The sequence below is a fragment of the Heloderma suspectum genome, chromosome 3 (genome assembly GCF_057233095.1).
Source record: "Heloderma suspectum isolate Gila_16-S chromosome 3, 16-S_ref, whole genome shotgun sequence".
NCBI lineage: Eukaryota > Metazoa > Chordata > Lepidosauria > Squamata > Helodermatidae > Heloderma > Heloderma suspectum.
Genome location: NC_139460.1, coordinates 57,303,157 through 57,321,120, shown reverse-complemented (window position 1 = coordinate 57,321,120; position 17,964 = coordinate 57,303,157). Strand labels below are relative to the sequence as shown.

The 17,964-nt window shown below is 42.0% G+C and overlaps 1 long non-coding RNA gene across 1 annotated transcript in view; it reads left to right on the top strand.

Annotated features, from left to right (window-relative positions):
- The window catches only part of LOC146349707 (uncharacterized), a 38,225-nt gene extending 24,962 nt beyond the window's left edge, over positions 1–13,263 (top strand). Inside the window, exons 2-4 of the long non-coding RNA XR_014789062.1 lie at positions 7,940–8,000; positions 10,257–10,381; positions 12,487–13,263. This is a non-coding gene — a long non-coding RNA (uncharacterized LOC146349707). The remainder of the gene's footprint in view (positions 1–7,939; positions 8,001–10,256; positions 10,382–12,486) is intronic.
- Positions 13,264–17,964: the final 4,701 nt, after the last annotated feature.

Genomic DNA, 17,964 nt, shown 5'->3' with positions numbered 1-17,964 from the left:
TTTCTCCTAAAGATTTTTTTGTACTTCTGCAAACATTGTGTTTTTTCCCTTTAATAGTGAACCTAGGTGATCGAGTGCCTATTAGTCTGGAAGTGAAATGGGCCAACCAAAAATAGGGTAATGGTTTCTACATACTTGAGGGATTCTCCCGACCTAGTTGTTGTGTAAATTAAAGGCACAATCCTATTCATGTTTAGATGGGAAAAAGCCTACAACTCCCAGCATGCCCCAGCCAGTATGGCTGGCTCCTGCATGCTGGGAGTTGCAGGCCTTTTTTCTTAATTAAAAGAATTAAAACCCACACTCACAACCTCACAAGACCTTTGAACACTCAGGGCTTACAGAATGTTGAGAAGTCAATTGAAGGGGTGGAGTGGGGTTGGGGAGGAAACTGGAGGTGAGGTGAGGGGAGGGAAGAGACAACTGGTCTGCACAAGCCCCCCAAAACCTATATCAAGCTTTTTGGAGGGGGATTAAATTTGAGCATAACAACAACAACAACAAACCTCAAAAAAACTTACTATATGTGGGTACATCCTGAAGGGGGTGGGAATATTCTGCAACATTTCCCACTTGTAAACTTCTAAACATGAGCACCTTTCAGAAGTGATGTAGAATTTACCTGTTTCTGTTTGCCTTGTCCTGACAAGGCGTTTCATAATGCACTATGGTGCGTTTGTATGATAAATAACTTACTGGGACAGTTCTTGAGAGATGGTCTACAACATTTTGCCTTGACATCTGCCATCCTAAGCTCTGTAAACTTGACTACAACCCTATAAGTGTTTACAACTTACTGTTTGAACTAATGTCTTTGGCCCTGTTCACACATTATAATTCTTGGGGTATATTGAAGACTTTAACAATGCAAAGTGTGATTGAGACTATCAGCTGTTTGGAAACATGTGTACCATACAGGTACACTCATTGGACAGCTGGTATTTGCAGTGGGTCACTGTTGAGTATATTTTATCTATTAATTTATTATTAATTTTTTAAATGTATAACTGCACCTTCTTCCAAAAATTGATATCAGGGCAGTATACAATATGAAATGGAAATCTACAATGTTAAAGCAACATAAAACATTGAACAACAACACAATGGCAAACCCATTGTTTTTTGTTGTTAGGTAACGAAGTGGCCCTATGCAATATAGGAGGCTGGAAAAGCTCGTTGTGTGTGGAGAAATCCAGGCATGGCTTTTGGATCTCAACTGGTGTCTCTCAAAAATGTGCTTCTTAATTAAGAAACTATTTATCATAGATTCATAGGGCAAGAGGTCAGAAGGTTTCATTGTGGTGATGTGATCTGACCTCCTGCATGCACAGGGCATCTGTGTGTCATGTTTGAACTGAAACATAATCTTAATTTAAAACTCTAAATAATGGTAATGTGATTACCTCTAAGAAGATTAAGTGTTTAGATAACTTCCTTGCCAGGGAGGGTTGCCATATTTGAAGCTGGCTTTGTCTGTCTCCTGTATTTCCTTCAGCTTTGTACCAAAACAATTCTTGTTAGCCATTTAAAACTCAGTTTGAGGTAAGTAAATAAATACAGATTAATAAAATATTTAAAAAATATCCTTAAACCAAATTGATACAATGAAAACATTCTTCTTCTTTTCATTCACTCTGTCCCAAAGTCAGCTCAATGCTGTGGGCAGCCACTTTTCTCTATGCATTGTAGCAACCCTATTATTATTATCATCACCACCACCACCACCACCACCACACCATCAGTGTTCAGGTTGCCTTACAGGCATCCCCAGTGTTGCGCCAGCAAAGCAATTCACTCCCTGCCCCTTCAAAAAACATTTTTAAAAAAGAAAAACGTTAGGGCACTAGGTTCTTTCCTTCCTGTTCCTGAACCTGCTACTGATCAGAAGTTCAGTGTGCAGGAAGAGAAAGCAAGGCAAAGGGGTAGAGGGGAGAGAAAGAGGGTTGGGGGACCTCCTGGAGCAGATTTGGGGGATATGCAGAGGAAGAGTACCCGGGAAAGGAAAGTGAGGGGAAATCCTGTTGCATGAGCAGATGCCCGCCAACATGACATTGAATGTAGCCCACAGACAGTGTGGAAACAAAAGGAGTGTGGGAGAGACAAGGGCAGGGTAGGTAAAATGTGCACAAATGCTTGCACACATATTTAAAGCAGTGCTGCAGCTGGGAATGTGGATTAAGAGGATAAGCCAAAGGCATGTGGAAAAGATGGGTTTGCGGGAGGTGTTTGAAGGAAAGGAGAGAAGTAGCACCAAGCACACATTCAGGGAGGCTGTCCAACATGGAGGGAGTCTCAAGAGAGTATGGGCAGCCATTTACAGGAGAAAGTAATCTTCAGCTGGCTGGAACTGGAAGAGCAGAGTTTGGAAATATAATGAGGAACAAGGGCCCCAAAAGAAGGTGGAGGCAAGGCTACGAATAGTGTTAAAATAGGGAATAAGATTTATTTTAAAAATAAAACCGTACTTGACGTACCAGTGATGTTGTTAACAGGCTGCACAAGGTTGATCTTGTGGTGGGTTGAAGGAACAAACACACGACACAACATAAAAAATGCAAGGGATGATAATAGTTGCAACACGTATCCCCCAAAGAACTGGTTTATTCAAGGCACTTGGGAATAGGGATGTCAGAGAAGTCCACAATGAGTTTAGATTTTTATGATTGTGCAGCAGACTGGCTTCTTCCCTGTCGGGCAGATTCTGCGGGCTTGCAAACCATTTTTCTGACCTTCAGGAATTTTGTGGAAATTTCGTCATAGAAACACACTAAAAAAAGGGGGGGGAATGTGCATTTCCCCCATAGGCTGAAGCATAAAAATGCGCACTTTGTGGGGATTTACACATTTTGTGGGAATTTGCACAATTTCAGACACCCCCCCCCCAATCCAATTCCATCAATGGGTGGATGATGGAACGAAAAGCACCTGACAACCCATGAAAAACAGATGGAACAGATTGTATACAATTTTTACATCCCTACTTGGGAGTCACCACTGTTACATAACGACATGGAGTTGAATATATTCATTTCCACACATGCAACAGTCCTCAGAGACATTAGCCCCTTTCAAGCATTATACACAAGAGGGCTCTGCCTCAAAGCAGGGGATGTGCGGGGACATGCTGCTGGCCCATCCCTGATGTTTTTGCAGTTTTTCCCCATTCTGAAAGGCTTAAATCCCTCTCCCACGGTTTAGTTACTGGCAGTAAGGGCTTGACAAGTCATTATTCAGAAGTCCCCTTAAGGCTGAAGCTTGCTGTCATGATATCACTGCCTTCCCCAACATGATGATCTCCAGTTGTGTTGGATTACAATCCCTATCATCCCCAGCCAGCACACACAAGGGCCCTGTTATCTGGGGATAATGGGGGTTGTAGTCCCACACATCTGGAAGGCGCCTGGTTGGGGAAAGTTACTCTAAGATGTGTCTTTAAAGGATCATATTTGCTCTAACCTTGTGACAGGGCTATAGCAGAAAGCACAATTTGGAATCATAACTAGTCACAACTCACCCTGTTTGCTACTATCAATGGATAAAGGTTATGGGAAAGGGAGTGGGGTGTGGGGATGGGGGTGTGGCAATATGGGAAACCCCCAAGGGCCAGATTGAGACCAGATGTGGCCCACAGGCCTGAGGTTTAACACTTCTGTTTTAGATAAATTTAACAGATGGTTAAAAGACGGTCTATGACCCCCCTGGCAAAGGCCAAGTACAGGCTGAAGGGGCAGGATTGCAGCTTGAGATTGATAGGCATATGGTCAAAGAACACCTAATTACTTTGAATGAGTTCAGATCTCCAGGGCAGGGCCAGATGAACTGCATCCTAGAGTAATAAAGGAACTGGCAGAAGAACTCTCAGAACCGCTGTCTATTCTCTTTGAGCAATCATGGAGGACGGGGGAAGTGTCAGATGACTGGAGGAGGGCTAATGTTGTCCCTATCTTCAAAAAGGGTAAAAAGGAAGAACCTGGGAACTACAGACCAGTCAGTCTGACATCAATCCCTGGGGAAATTCTGGAGCAGATGATAAAGCAATCCATCTGGAAGCACCTTGAAAACAATGCCGTGATTACTCGAAGCTAACATGGATTTGTCAAGGACAAATTCTGCCAGACGAATCTGATCTCATTTTTTGATCAAGTATCCTCCCTTGTGGACTGTGGGAATGCTGTAATATACCTCAGCTTCAGCAAAGCTTTCGACAAGGTGCCCCATGATATCCTGATAAGCAAACTAGCTCAAAGTGGGCTAGATGAAACAACCATCAGGTGGATCCACAGTTGGCTACAGAATCAGACTCAAAGAGTGCTTCTCAGTGGGATCTTCTCAAACTGGGGAGAGGTAATGAGCGGGGTACCGCAGGGCTTAGTCCTGAGCCCAGTGCTCTTCAACATTTGTATTAATGACTTGGAGGAGGAGGTGAAGGGAATGCTGATCAAATTTGCAGATGACACAAAATTGGGCGGGATAGCTAATAACTTGGAAGACAGAAACAAAATTCAAAGTGATCTTGATAGACTGGAGTGCTGAACAGAAAACAACAGAATGACATTTAATAGGGATAAATGCCAAGTTCTGCACCTAGGTAAAAGAAACCAAATGCACAGTTACAAGATGGGGGATATGTGGCTCAACAACACTACAGGCAAGAAGGATCTTGGAATTATTGTTGATCACAAGCTGAATATGAGCCAACCATGTGATGTGGCTGCAAAAAAGGCAAATGCTATTTTGGGTTGCATTAATTGAAGCACAGCTTCCAAATCCCAGGAAGCACTAGTTCCCCTCTACTCAGTACTGGTTAGGCCTCATCTGGAGTACTGTGTCCAGTTCTGGGCACCGTACTTTAAGAAGGATGCAGACAAGCTGGAGATGGTTCAGAATAGGGCAACAGGGATGATCAGGGGACTGGAAACAAAGCCCTATGAAGAGAGACTGAAAGAACTGGGCATGTTTAGCCTTGAGAAGAGAAGGCTGAGGGAAGATATGAGAGCACTCTTCAAGTACTCGAAAGGTTGCCACAGAGAGGAAGGCCTGGATCTCTTCTCGATCATCCCAGAATGCAGGACACGGAATAATGGGCTCAAGTGACAGGAAGCCAGATTCCGGCTGAACATCAGGAAAAATGTCCTGAATCTTAGAGCAATGCGACAATGGAACCAATTACCTAGGGAGGTGGTGGGCTCTCTCACACTGGAAGCATTCAAGACGAGGCTGGACAGCCATCTGTCAGGGATGCTCTGACTTGGATTCCTGCATTGAGCAGGGGGTTGGACTTGATGGCCTTGTAGGCCCCTTCCAACCCTACTATTCTATGATTTTATGACCTTGGACAGAGACTAGGCAACTTCTGACAATGCCTCGTCGTTGACCATTTATATACTCTTTGTGAAAGACTACCCCTCCCAGGCTTCACTCCATTGTCCGGGGGGCAGTAGTTTGGCCTGGAGCCTCACACTCACACTCTGTTGTTGTTCTGCTATTTCTTGCAGGGTTGGTGAATGGGCCCTGGGGAGTGAGACACCCTAGGGCAGCCTTCCCCAACCTGGTGCCTTGCAGATGTGTTGGGACTGCAATTCCCATAATCTCCAGTTAGCATGGCCATTGCTGGCTGGGAATTATGGGAGTTGTGGTCCCAACACATCTGCCTGGCACCACGTTGGGGAAGGCTGCCCTAGGGGGTGAAGATGCCAAGGCCCCTCAGTAGACTCGGGGTTGAGGGTTGTAGTCTCTGCAGGTCTCAGGGCCTTCCATGTTGGCCTTGGGCTTAGGAGTCTCCTTCATCTGTGTCATTGGCCCTCCTGACCTAGTTGGCTCTTCTCCTTCTTTCTTGGTGTTGAGGTTGTTGCTTGATACCACAACAGAGGTTGAAGACCACAAACTTAGAACACATCATCCTAGTTTTCATCATTTTTTTAGTTTTCATCATTTTAAAAAACAACATTTTTTAATGTTGTTGTGTTGCAACAACATTAAGTAATCATATTTGATCCTTGCACAGGACACTTTTTAGATCTTGCTTGTTTTAAAAAATAAAATCAAATGAGTGTGGCAGATGCACACAATGCAGGATGAATGCTATGCTCTAGTCTTTATAAATTGAGAGTGGAACCATTAAACAGGTCATAGTCATGACTATTTTGCTGACACAAATGTCTGTGTGAATACAACAAAAGTCACAATAGCCTATATTGTATCTTACTCCTAATGCATTTAAAATACCTCTTTATCTAGTGTAAAATCTCCTCTGAGAACAGCAGTATGATTGCAAAGAGAACTCTTTGTGCTGGAAGGCATATTTCGAATAGCACAGGATTTATCCTTTGATAGTAGCAGACTATCAACAGGGTGGGTTGTCACTATTTGAAATGATTCCAAGCTGACAAAGAGTCATGCTCTCTTCTATAGATCTGTCACAAGGTTGGAGCAAATATGATCCTTTGCAGACTTACCCCAGAGGGCAGGACCAGTTGTCCAAGAGAAGGGTCAACAAGTAGGTAATGTCTTATAGCTGTATGTATGTATGTATGTACGTATCTATCTCTCTATCTATCTGTATATACAGCTGTATATATAGCTGTATATAATGTCGTATAGCTGTATATGCATAGCCAACCACGTGAACTGGAACCCATTGTTTGCATCTGCATATCCCAGGGAGGCTGTGGAACTCTTGAACCAGTGTCTGGAGGCTGTTTTGGGACGGATGAGGTGAAACTGAAACTTAATCTAGACAAGATGGAGGTACTTTGGGTTAGGAAACCAACTACTTTGGATGGAGGTTTACAACTGGTCTTAGATGGGGTTGCACTCCCCCTGAAAGACCAAGCGTGCAGTTTGGGAGTCCTCCTGGACTCTGAGCTAGCTGGGGAAGCCCAGGTGGCTCCAGTGTCCAGGAGTGCTTTTTACCAGCTTAGGCTGGTACGCCAACTGTGGCCCTATCTGGAGAGGACAGACCTTGCCTCAGTTATCCACGCACTAGTCACGTCCAGGCTGGACTACTGTAATACGCTATATATGGGGCTGCCTTTGAAGACGGTTCAGAAACTCCAGCTTGCGCAGAATGCAGCTGCCTGAGCATTAGTGGAAGTGAGGCAATTCAATCATAGAACGCCTATACTGCGCCAGCTGCACTGGTTACTGGAGCATTTCCGAGCCCAATTCAAAGTGCTGGTTTTAACCTTTAAAGCCTTAAACGGTTTGGGAACAAGTTACACGAAGGACTGCCTACACCCGTATCAGCCTGCCTGCACTTTAAGATCAGAAAGAGAGGCCCTTCTCATTTGCCCACCCACTCATTTGAGAGCAGGCAGGTGGGTGACCACACGTGAGAGGGCCTTCTCTGCAGTGGCCCCACACCTCAGAGGTCTGCCATGCTCCGTCATTGCAAACTTTTAAGAAGGCCTTGAAAACATATTATTTTACCTTGGCTTTCTATTGATATGACTGCTATTGTTGCTGTTGTTAACATTGTTGTTGGTTTTATTGTTGAATTTTACTGTTGTTTTTATCACTTTTAATATTGTTTCTATGTATTTTATTGTTGTAAGCCACCTTGGGAGGGCTTCTGCCCTGAAAGGTGGCCAAGAAATATTTTAAATAAAGAAATAAATAAACCCAGATAGCACAGGGGTCTGGCTTGTGTGGAGGCCTATGAGCATGCAGCTGTTTGGGCGTAGGCCCTTCCCTCTAAACATTTGCACAGTAGGTATGGATGCTGGGGGCGGGGTGTAAAGTGCAAAATGTCAGGGACAGGGCTACACAGCACAGCTTCACTCACATGTTAGTGATAAATGCCCAAATTTTATAAATGCCCAAATAGGTCTTTTTGGACTCCAGGTTAAAGTATCTGATCAGAGATGCAAGGTTTCTTGGGAATGGTGTGGGGGGATCTGCAGTGTTACATTTGTTTTGATGTGTTTGTTTCTTTTTACAGAAGAGTTTCCACTGAAGTTCTGCCCCAAGAATTTTGATACAACACTTTAACTCTTGACAAGGTACTAAAGCAAAACTCTGCAATCATCTTTAATATAATATGCATGGGCTTGGGACAAAGAGAAGGACAAAAAGTGAAGCTGTTATAGAGAGAGAAAATTAAAAAAAAACATTTTCTTTCATAGCTTTAATCTGCATGCCAATGAAAAAAGGCAGACTAGAAACTGCTTATCTGCACTCTACTGATACAACTCCTCCCCACAAGTCAAATTCATAATCATAGATGAATGTCTCCAGTCCAACCCCCGCCCTTCAAAAACCCTATGTTTCACTAGCAAAATATCCAGAAATCTGTGCCTAGGAAACAAAAATCCTATAATATAAATACATTTGTGCAAACTAGGTTGGCAGGTATGTGTTTTCAAATTCACCAAACACTGCTGAGCCTCTGGTGTTTTTGCTGACATATGCTTACCTTCCTTAATCAGGATTAGATGCATGTCTAATAACAAATGAAATTTGGGATTCCGAGGGTTCAGCCAAGGTGTCTGGGATGTTCTGAGCTTTAGTAGCAATCTCAGTGAGGTGCAGAACATACACAGCACTGAACAATTTTTTTTGACAAACCCAGAGACAAAACTTCAGCTATTGGATGGTATAGAAAATAAATAAATGAATAAATAAATAAAAATAATTATCTATGAAACTGAAGGATTATCATGGCTTGCATCCTAAGAACTGTGTGCAGAGGTCCACTTGCATAGCGGGGATTTCCTGCCATCTCTTTCCACCAGAAACTTCTTACACTTTCCTAAAAGCTATTCCTGAAGGTCAGGATAACCTCTAGGATAGTATGTAATGCTGCATTGGGGTTACAGGCTGGAGTAGGGAAAGGAGGAGAAATTGGAGACATCCCCTTGCAGGATGAGAAGCACCTGCTCACATATGTGGTGAATATTGGTTTTATCTGCTGTGTGCCTGTTTGTATCTTACATTGTTTGCTTTTATATTGTGACTCTATTATGAAATCATCATTTTAATTATATGCTGCCCTGGGCAAGATATAAGTTATCAAAAATGAATGAATGAATGAATGAATGTTCTTTGTATCCAAGCCAGTATGACTTGAAGATCTCTTGAATGATAGCTTGGGACAAGTGGATGAATATGAAGCTAATTTTAAGATAAAGGAATTACTACTAGAGATAACAATGCAGGTATTCAGAAGCAAGCTAAAAAAATCATTTGTAGAATATTCAAATGCTGGGGCAAGGTGGAGCTCTGGCTGTGTGACAATGGGAAAAGATGTGGAGAGAGCAAAATCTGACAAAGTCAAGGGGGGAAATCCAACTAAATAGGTGATAGATTCACAGGAAGCGGTTCACAAGAAGCCATTAAAATGAAGATTCATGCAAAGGCATCCATCAGAGCCCGCATGTCCACATTTGCAAAATGAGGGAATGTACGAAGCACTATAATATGACAGGACTTCTGTCAAATTTCCTAATGCTGACTCGGAGGTGGGCCGCAAAAACTGGATAGGAGCTTGAAGGCAGCTGTCAGAATTCTTTGCTTCTAGTCCTGAATGAACAGGAGCATGTGTGAGAGCTGTGTGTCGAATTCTCTCCCTCCCCTCCTTCCAGCTGGCAAAAGCAATTTTAGTTTGTAGAGCTTTATTTATTTCAAATATTTTTATCAAGGATGCAGAAACTCAGGTCTGGGGTCCCCAGTTTGGCTGTCCAGGGTTCCCCAGAGAGCCACATCACTTCCCCTTCCCCCACCACCTTTTATTTGACCACCGATCATTTGGTGGTTTCCCCCATTCTCAAAGGTTGAAATGCCTCTCCTAAGGCTCAGTTACTGGCAGCAAGAACTTGAAGCTACAAGACATTCATATTTTGGCCCCTCCCCTTTTGCCTTTGGCCCCACCCACCTCTGAAATGTGGCCCCCAAGAGTTTCTCCAAAATGAAATTCAGCCCTCAGGCTGAAAGAGATTCAGCACCCCTGATTTATATCTTGCCCTTCAGGTGCATAATGCAGATGCTCCAGGGCAAGTTGCAATCAACGTAACTTAAAACATAACAGCATTTTTGAGAGCTTCGGCTATTGGGCGGTATAGAAATAAATAAATAAATAAATAAATAAGCATTTAAAAATATTTACAATATGAACACTTTAACTACGTAAGCAGTTCTCAAAGGAGAGAGATTCATAGAAAAGCTCAGGAACCCAAAATACCACAGGCCCACTGAACAAAATGACTTTCGCTTGGTGTCTAAAAAGCATCAGAGAAGTGACAAACTCTTTCTTCCAGCAGGTGCTCCAGAGTCTGGGTGCCACTACAGAGAAGGCTCTCTTCTGCTTAACCACGAACCAAATATTCCTCTGAGTATGGGGCAACATTCAGTAGAGCATCCCCTAATGACCTGAGGGAGGAAAGGGGTAAGATCACGGAGAGGGTGACCACTTATACATTGCCAAAAATGAAGAATTTCATCACTCAAAAAAGAAACACCAGTTTGTATAACATTGACAAGTGCAAATTTATATGAAAAGGAGCAAATTTAGAAATAAGAACTATGATTTATATAGAAATGCAGTACACCTCACCGTATTTGAGATGTCCAAGTGGCCTGTGTGGGCTTCTCAGTCTGCAGTCCAGGTGCTCACTGTTGATGGGCAACTTCAAGGCTCCTGCTCTGCCTTCTTATGGTTCTTTGACTTTAAACCAGACTTGGAGTGGATATCCCAACAAATAGAGGATATCTTCAGAATAGAGGACTGTCCCTTGCCAGCACTCCAAAATAGAGGACTCTTATCTGTAAAGTAGTTTACCTGGCCACCCTAATCATGCAGGAGGAGATGATCCTTAAGTATTCTGGTTCTGAACCTCTTAGGGCTTCAAAGGTATTAACCAGCAATTGAAGTTGACCGAGAAACAGACCACGACCTGGTGAAGCTGGTATAATCATGGTGTCATGATCTGAAAAACTGGCTCTGTGACTTTTTGGGATAGGCAGAGGGGTAACTGCTTATTGCCATTCTGTCTGCTACTGAAATTTGATTAATATTCTCCAAATGTTTACAAGGTTTAAAATCTGTCATAGATGTTTTATCAGGAAAAAGAACTTCACATTATTTATTTTTGCAGGACAGTTTTTTCTAACTCATAAAAGCAGTATTATTAGGAGTGGCATTTCCCATGTTGTTGGAATGGACCTTTCAGAAGTGATTAAAACAGAGTCAGATTTTAACTCTTTTCTCTGAGTATATTCAAATGTGAATTTGGAAGGAGTCACTGTAAGAGGAATGTATATTTTTGAACATGTTAATTTTGAAAATTATTTCTTATTGATATTTGTTTTCCAGTTAAGTCTTTATTGACCTCAGACTTCAAAATAGATAGTTTGTACAGCTTGTAACAGATCTGTAAATTGTACCACAAACCTCAAATATGCCAAGCCTGTCACATATAAAAGCAGAGTGCCTAGAGACACTTTGCTTACTGGTGCTGGAAAAAGAATACTGGAGTAGAACTTTGGGGTATTGTTAGAAACTTGTTTGTCCAACCATGACCTGTAAAATAACTTCGTGACACACGTTCAAGCAGCACTCTATGTTTATTAAGCACGCTTGCAAAGGTGGGTGTCCTAGTTGAGTAGGCACACCTGACAATCAAAGCACACAGTTTTTATTCTCTTTCCCTGGCCGCTGAGTCCCTCCCTTGTGTCCCCATTGGCTAGGTACTCCAAGGTTCACAACTTTCAGATCCGGCTATTCACATTATCTCCTTGACATGTTTCCCCTCCCTTTACATACATCGCATGTACATTATAATGACCTTATTAGCTATGCAGGGTGTGTAACATAATATTCATGAGCTCTTTAAGCACACGCAGTTCTATAACCACGTGTCCTAACTCTGGGTTTTTTATCTAATTTTCTAATGTGGTTTCTACTTTGCTGCTTAGCTAACCACACTTCTAACTTCATTTTAAGTTTCTTACCACAAAGTACCTTAGACACATTGCCACATCCTGTCTCAGCTCAGTTATTGCTCAAAAGCATTTGCGACCTATTTAATGCAAAAGCAACATTTAACTCTTTCCTACAGGTATGATCCAGCAAGGCAGTTCTTGTGTTCTTATGCTAAGAAAGGAGGGTGGTGAGCTTAACTTCCAAAGGTTTATTTCCATCCTACCTTGAAAGTTCATGTTTACACATACAGACAAATCTGCATTTCTTTTTTAGTGTGATACATGTTCAGAATTTCACAGTATAGATGACCACAGTTATTAGATCTGTTATCAAAAGGAAGAAACTAGGTTTTCTGGGAACCCAGTAGAGAGACATGTGTAGCTTTCTTCATCTTTCACACTGGGCAAAAATGTACTGATTTCAAGGATTCTAAAATGCCCCCATTAAAACTTCATCAGGGTCATTCAGTCCCAGACATTCAGTATCCACTTCGGAATTTATCTTTCCAGATTTCATTTTCAATAAGACTTTTAAATTGCCTTTGGCCTTAATCATCTCTATGTTTTCAGTTTCTTACAGTTGCTGTTGACATCTCCCCACCAGGACAAGCAGCAAGGGAGGTCATGCCTGGCTTCCTGCAAAACAGATGCATGGTGGGTCTCATGTTGCTAGCAGGTTTAACCTGAAGCAAATGCCGGTACCATGCTCATAGCTCAGTGAGACAGAATAGATTCCAGCTGGGATTCAGAGTTCACGACAAGGTTATAGCTACAAACCACTTAACCAAGTATTTGGCTGGAGAACAAAAAGTGATCTTCTAAGACTTGTTTACAGCAGTCTAAATTGGGGCCTTATCCTGGGCTTCCCAGGCTTGACTACAGCTCTGCATTTCCTGAGCTAGAATCATAGGCTCTCTCTTCTAGTGGAAGCCTATTGTAGATAGGGATGATTCCAGGAACAGTTTCCTGAGGAGACATTGAGCTGAAAGTATTTACAGGAGCACTTCTGGCAAAACTTGAGCTCCCCTCCCAGCACAGATTTCTCTTAACTTTCGAGGGGCTGTAGAATTAATCACCAGGGGCAGGTGTTTTTGTTTTTTGGGGGCAGGAAGGTCAACATCAGCAGTAGCCATGGGTGTCTTCCTCTTTTTCCTTTTTTGTTGCATTGCTGAAGGTGGAAGCAACAGCAGAGCTGTCATTTTGTTTCCGCTATAATGCTTTGTTCCAGTGGAAAGTGGCAGCCACCACAAAATCAAAGAAAAAAGGGAGACACTCTCCATTGTTAACAGTGAGGGCCAACCTAAACGTTCTGGTAAAGTCATTATCATAAATATGCTGCCATATTTTTACTTGTGTGTTTCCTTATACTGACCCCTTAGCAGTATGCTTTGATAGTCAGACTGCAGTTCTTTCTACATGTTTTTGACTAAATATCCAATCACATTTCTCCCGAATAAGCCTCTGAGTTCATGGATAGCTTCCTGTCATCCTTTGAGAGTAATGTAATGCTGAGATACAAACACAAAGGCTGAATCTACACATAGCAGTTAAACAGTTATCAAACTGTTATCATAACCATTGGTACACATGACACCAATGGGCACCAATAGTTATGATAACGGTATGATAACGGTATAACTGCTATGTGTAGATTTAGCCAAAGGCCTGATGGGAAATAATGTTCTCTTGGGGGTTGCTGCCATTGCAAGGCTCCTAAAGACAACTTCATTTCCCGTCAGCCCCTTTGGCTCTGCTCTCCAAAGTTATTGTAATTTGAAAGGCAGACTAGGGCTGCTCTGCAAGGTAGTGCCAATTTCACAAAGTTGCTCAGCCAAATGTTACAAGAGAATTCGTAGGAAGTCTGAATATGGATTAGACTGGAGAAAGAACTAAAAGTAAAACACAAAACATAACAGTCAGATGTGTTTACAACACTGAGAGAGCACCTCAATGAAAATGACATTAAGGTATCATTTAATTTGACCCTGAACCACCCTCTGAACCTGATGGAGGATTTCACTCTGCCTGAAATACTCAGATAAATGCACCCCCTCCCCAATTTACCTCCCACAAATGGGTCCACAAAATTCAGGGGCCATTTAGATTCAGCCCTGCCCTAGAGTAAGCAAGTATATTTTAACTAAGTTTACCTACTTGAAAGTCACATTTTGAATCAGTGAGATTTACTACTGACTAAATGTGATAAGGATTGGGGTGTACAGATTTGTAATGTGGTAAATTTCTCAACATTTCAGATCTTCAGCTGTTCACCAAAGTGTAATTTTGGTTACAAAACAAGGATTTTGGTGTCAGAATTTCAGTGGCAATGCTTAGTGTTTGTCACAAACGATCTGGTGGTGAATGTGATCCTGAAATGAGAGCATGCAGGGACTTTCCCTTCTTTTCTACAAGAGAGGAATGCTCTATATCAGGGGCGGGAAACTGATTTTGGCCTGAGAGCCAAATTGGCTCTGCCCAACATTAAAACATTGGGCAAGTAAGTCACAGGTTGCATGCCAGCAGTGGGCAGGGCCGCATTCCAAAGTGGGTGGCCCACATCCCAAAGTGGGCTGGGCCACCCACTGCTGGTATGCCTATCCTGCCCAACATGATTACCCAGACCCCATTCGCACACCCCACATTCACACATCCAGTTTCACACAACACCCTCCTTCCCTGCCTGCCTCTCCCCACCCTCTCTCTCTCGCTCTCTCTCTCTGTCTCTCTCTGTCTCTCTCTCTCTCACACACACACACACACAGAACCTCTCTCACACAGAACCTCCCTACCTCTCGTGCACGCACAGAACCTCTCACACAGAACCACCCTGCCTTTCTCTCTCTCTCTCTCTCTCTCTCTCTCTCTCTCTCTCTCTCACACACACACGCACACACACACAGAACACTCACACATCCATTTTCACACACCCTCCCTCCCTGCCTATCTCTCTCTCAGACACACAGGAAACACACAGAACCTCTCACTCACACAACCTCCCTGCCTCTCTCACACACCCTCCCCAAAATGCCCTCCCCCCAATGGGGGCTTTTAAAATGCATGATTGCAGTACAGGGGTGATTTTCAAGGGGGACACACATCATCCAGGGTGGATAGGGTATTTACTATATGGATATAGTAATTTTCTATTGGTCGTATAACAGGCACTTCATTTAAGAGGATGGGATAATTCTGCACATTTAGGACTCAGCCTGCACAATGTGGCTTCTAGCCGGTGTCTGCAGTGACTGGCCAGTAGCTTTGTGACAGAACACCAGCTTTGCAAGCAAAAGGTTACAGATTCAATCCCTGGCATCTCTAGGTTGGGCTTATCTGAAACCCTGGAGAAGTGTTGCCATTCAGTGTAGAGTACACAGTATTGAGCTAGATGGACCAACGGCCTTCCTATGTACAGTGCCATTCAAAATGGAGTTCATTCATAATGGCATAATGATGCCATGGAACTGGAGCCAGATTTAGGCATGTGCACCTGGGCTGGTGGAAGCAATCTCCCTCTCCCTACGACTACCCCTCCAGCCCCCTTGCATATGCTACACAGAGAGTCAAGGGACCCTGCAGAATGAGGTGAGCTGTGGTGCTGGGGGTGAGGGGAGATCTCCCCAAACTGGGCAGAGGCACCTTGTGTGAGTGGAGCCCTTATGTCCATGCAAAGCAGATCCAGGTTCCAGCCCACAGTATAATTTGGTGATCTCAGCAGTGCAGATGGTTCTTGTTGCTAACATTTTCCCCCACTACCCTATATGGTGGCTCCTCTCAGGACATGTTTGCCAGAGGCAGTACAATGATGCAAAGTGAAGACTCCACATTGAAAAGGGTGCTGTGTATGCAAGTACTCAAAAGGCGTAATCTGAATAAGGCAATGTATACTGAAGCACATCTATTTAGCAGTAGTAAAGAACCATGAAGCTGCGTGCCATATCATCATCAGCCAGCCAAATAGCGATTTCACAGATGGAAGGCTAAGCTTGTCAAATTATTTCAGTGCATAACGAATAGGCAATAACGGAGGCAGAAAGCATTACATTTGTCTTCTACCTCAAGGACGGTGACCCTTTGTTCACACTCAAAGGGCGCTGTAAACAAGAGGCTGAACTTGCATCTAACTTGTATCCCTCCATGGGCCATAAAATAAATACAGTATGCCCAACCTTTTAGAAGTAATCTGTCAGACTTGATATGAAAACAGAGCCACTGAGCACCCAGGACCCTAATTAAAAAGTGTCTTAATAGTGAGAATGTTCCTCATACTACCTTTTCTGTACTTCTTCAGCTACACTTCTATGCCTGCATGACCATATTTCATTAACAAATTAATTTTTAGATTATTAAAATACAGACACTGAACATGCAGGATCATAAAGTGCGTCTTTATAATACCATTGTTACCCATGCCTCATCCCAGTTTCGCTGTGTGAAAAAGTGCTTCCTTTTCTCTCTCCTGAATCTCACATCACTCAGCTTCATTGGACGACCCCAGGCTCTAGTGCTATCCACTTTCTCTACAACGTGCATACTTTTATATGCCTCTCTATCATCTTTCCCCTTACCCATCTTTTTTCCTAAGCTAAAGAGGGCCAAACACTGTACCCTTTTCTCATAGGGGAGTTGCTCCAGCCTCTAGATCATTTTGCTTTCCCCTTTCCTAACCTTTTCCAGCTCTACAGTTGAGTTGGGATGAATCTGTCAGTTTTGGTTTCTCTGTTTCTCATTGTTCATCTCAAACTTTGAGAATTTCTCCAGTCTTAAGTTTGGTGCATCTCAAACCTTGAGAATTCTTTTTTTAAGGTTTGCATGAAAATTCATAAGCATTTTTGTGCACATTTGTCCTGATACATGCACTTTTGCCTAATATATACATTTTTGCCAGCAATGTTCCTAATATAATGCTTGTTTGAATGTTAGTTTCCCTAATATATGTATTTTGTGTGCATTTTTGCATACAATAAATAGAGAACTGGATTGCAACATTGGGAGGGGTGTAAATTTTGAAGGGGAACTGAGTTTTGGATTACATACACACTCAAAAGTGCAGAATTACATATGTTCACATTAAAAAGCAAACTTAATGAATTTCTCACCCATCTCTATCTACAATACCATTTTTTGAGGTGTGATGACCAGAACTGTGCACAGTATTTTAAGTGTGGTCACACCATAGTTGTTATGAAGGCATTATAATATTGGCAATTGTATTTTATTTTCTTTCTTTTTTAAAAAAATATATTTTTATTTATTTTATCTTTATAAATGAAATAAATAATACCAAAATTACGAACAACCTGATCAATACTACAGTTTCCCAACAATACAATATTCTGATGAGGATACCACAATAACAAAAAGAGAAGGAAAAAGAAAAAAAAAGGGAAAAGGAAAAGGGAGGAGGAAAGGAAGTGAAGAAAAAAGATTCTTTCCCCTTCCCTCCCCCTCTCTCCCCCCTTTAAAGAATTAAGTTTAAACTCCAATACCCCCCAGCCTCTGATGCCATTCTATTTTAAAAACTCTATCTATAACCTTAACAATCTTACAATTTAATAAACAACCTTACATTTCAATATCATATCATCAATCTTATATCAAAGAAACAGGTCTACAGTTCATTCCCAGTAGCCTATATTAATAATAATAATTAAAAGAAATATAGTGTTATATAATAATAAAACTTAAACTAAACCTTCAACCATCAGTAGTATATTTTATATATAAATGCATGTGCACACTTACCCTCAAATAATAAATTTAAATACTGCATACCATATCTATTTTGAAATAAAAAATATAAATAAAAGCAAGAAAAAAAGAAAGATGAAAGAGTATAAATGAATATATGTATAATCATTTATTTTCTGACCTAGCCTGGATCATGTAGACTAAACACAAGCAGTTAACAAAGCTTGTTTAAAGATTCCAGTTCATGGAGTTGTAACAGAATTCTCACATATTTTTACATTCAGCCATGCCTCCGCCATTTCATGATTTAGAAACTTCTTCATCTGACCTTCAGGCAATTTTATTTTCAATTCTTTTCCG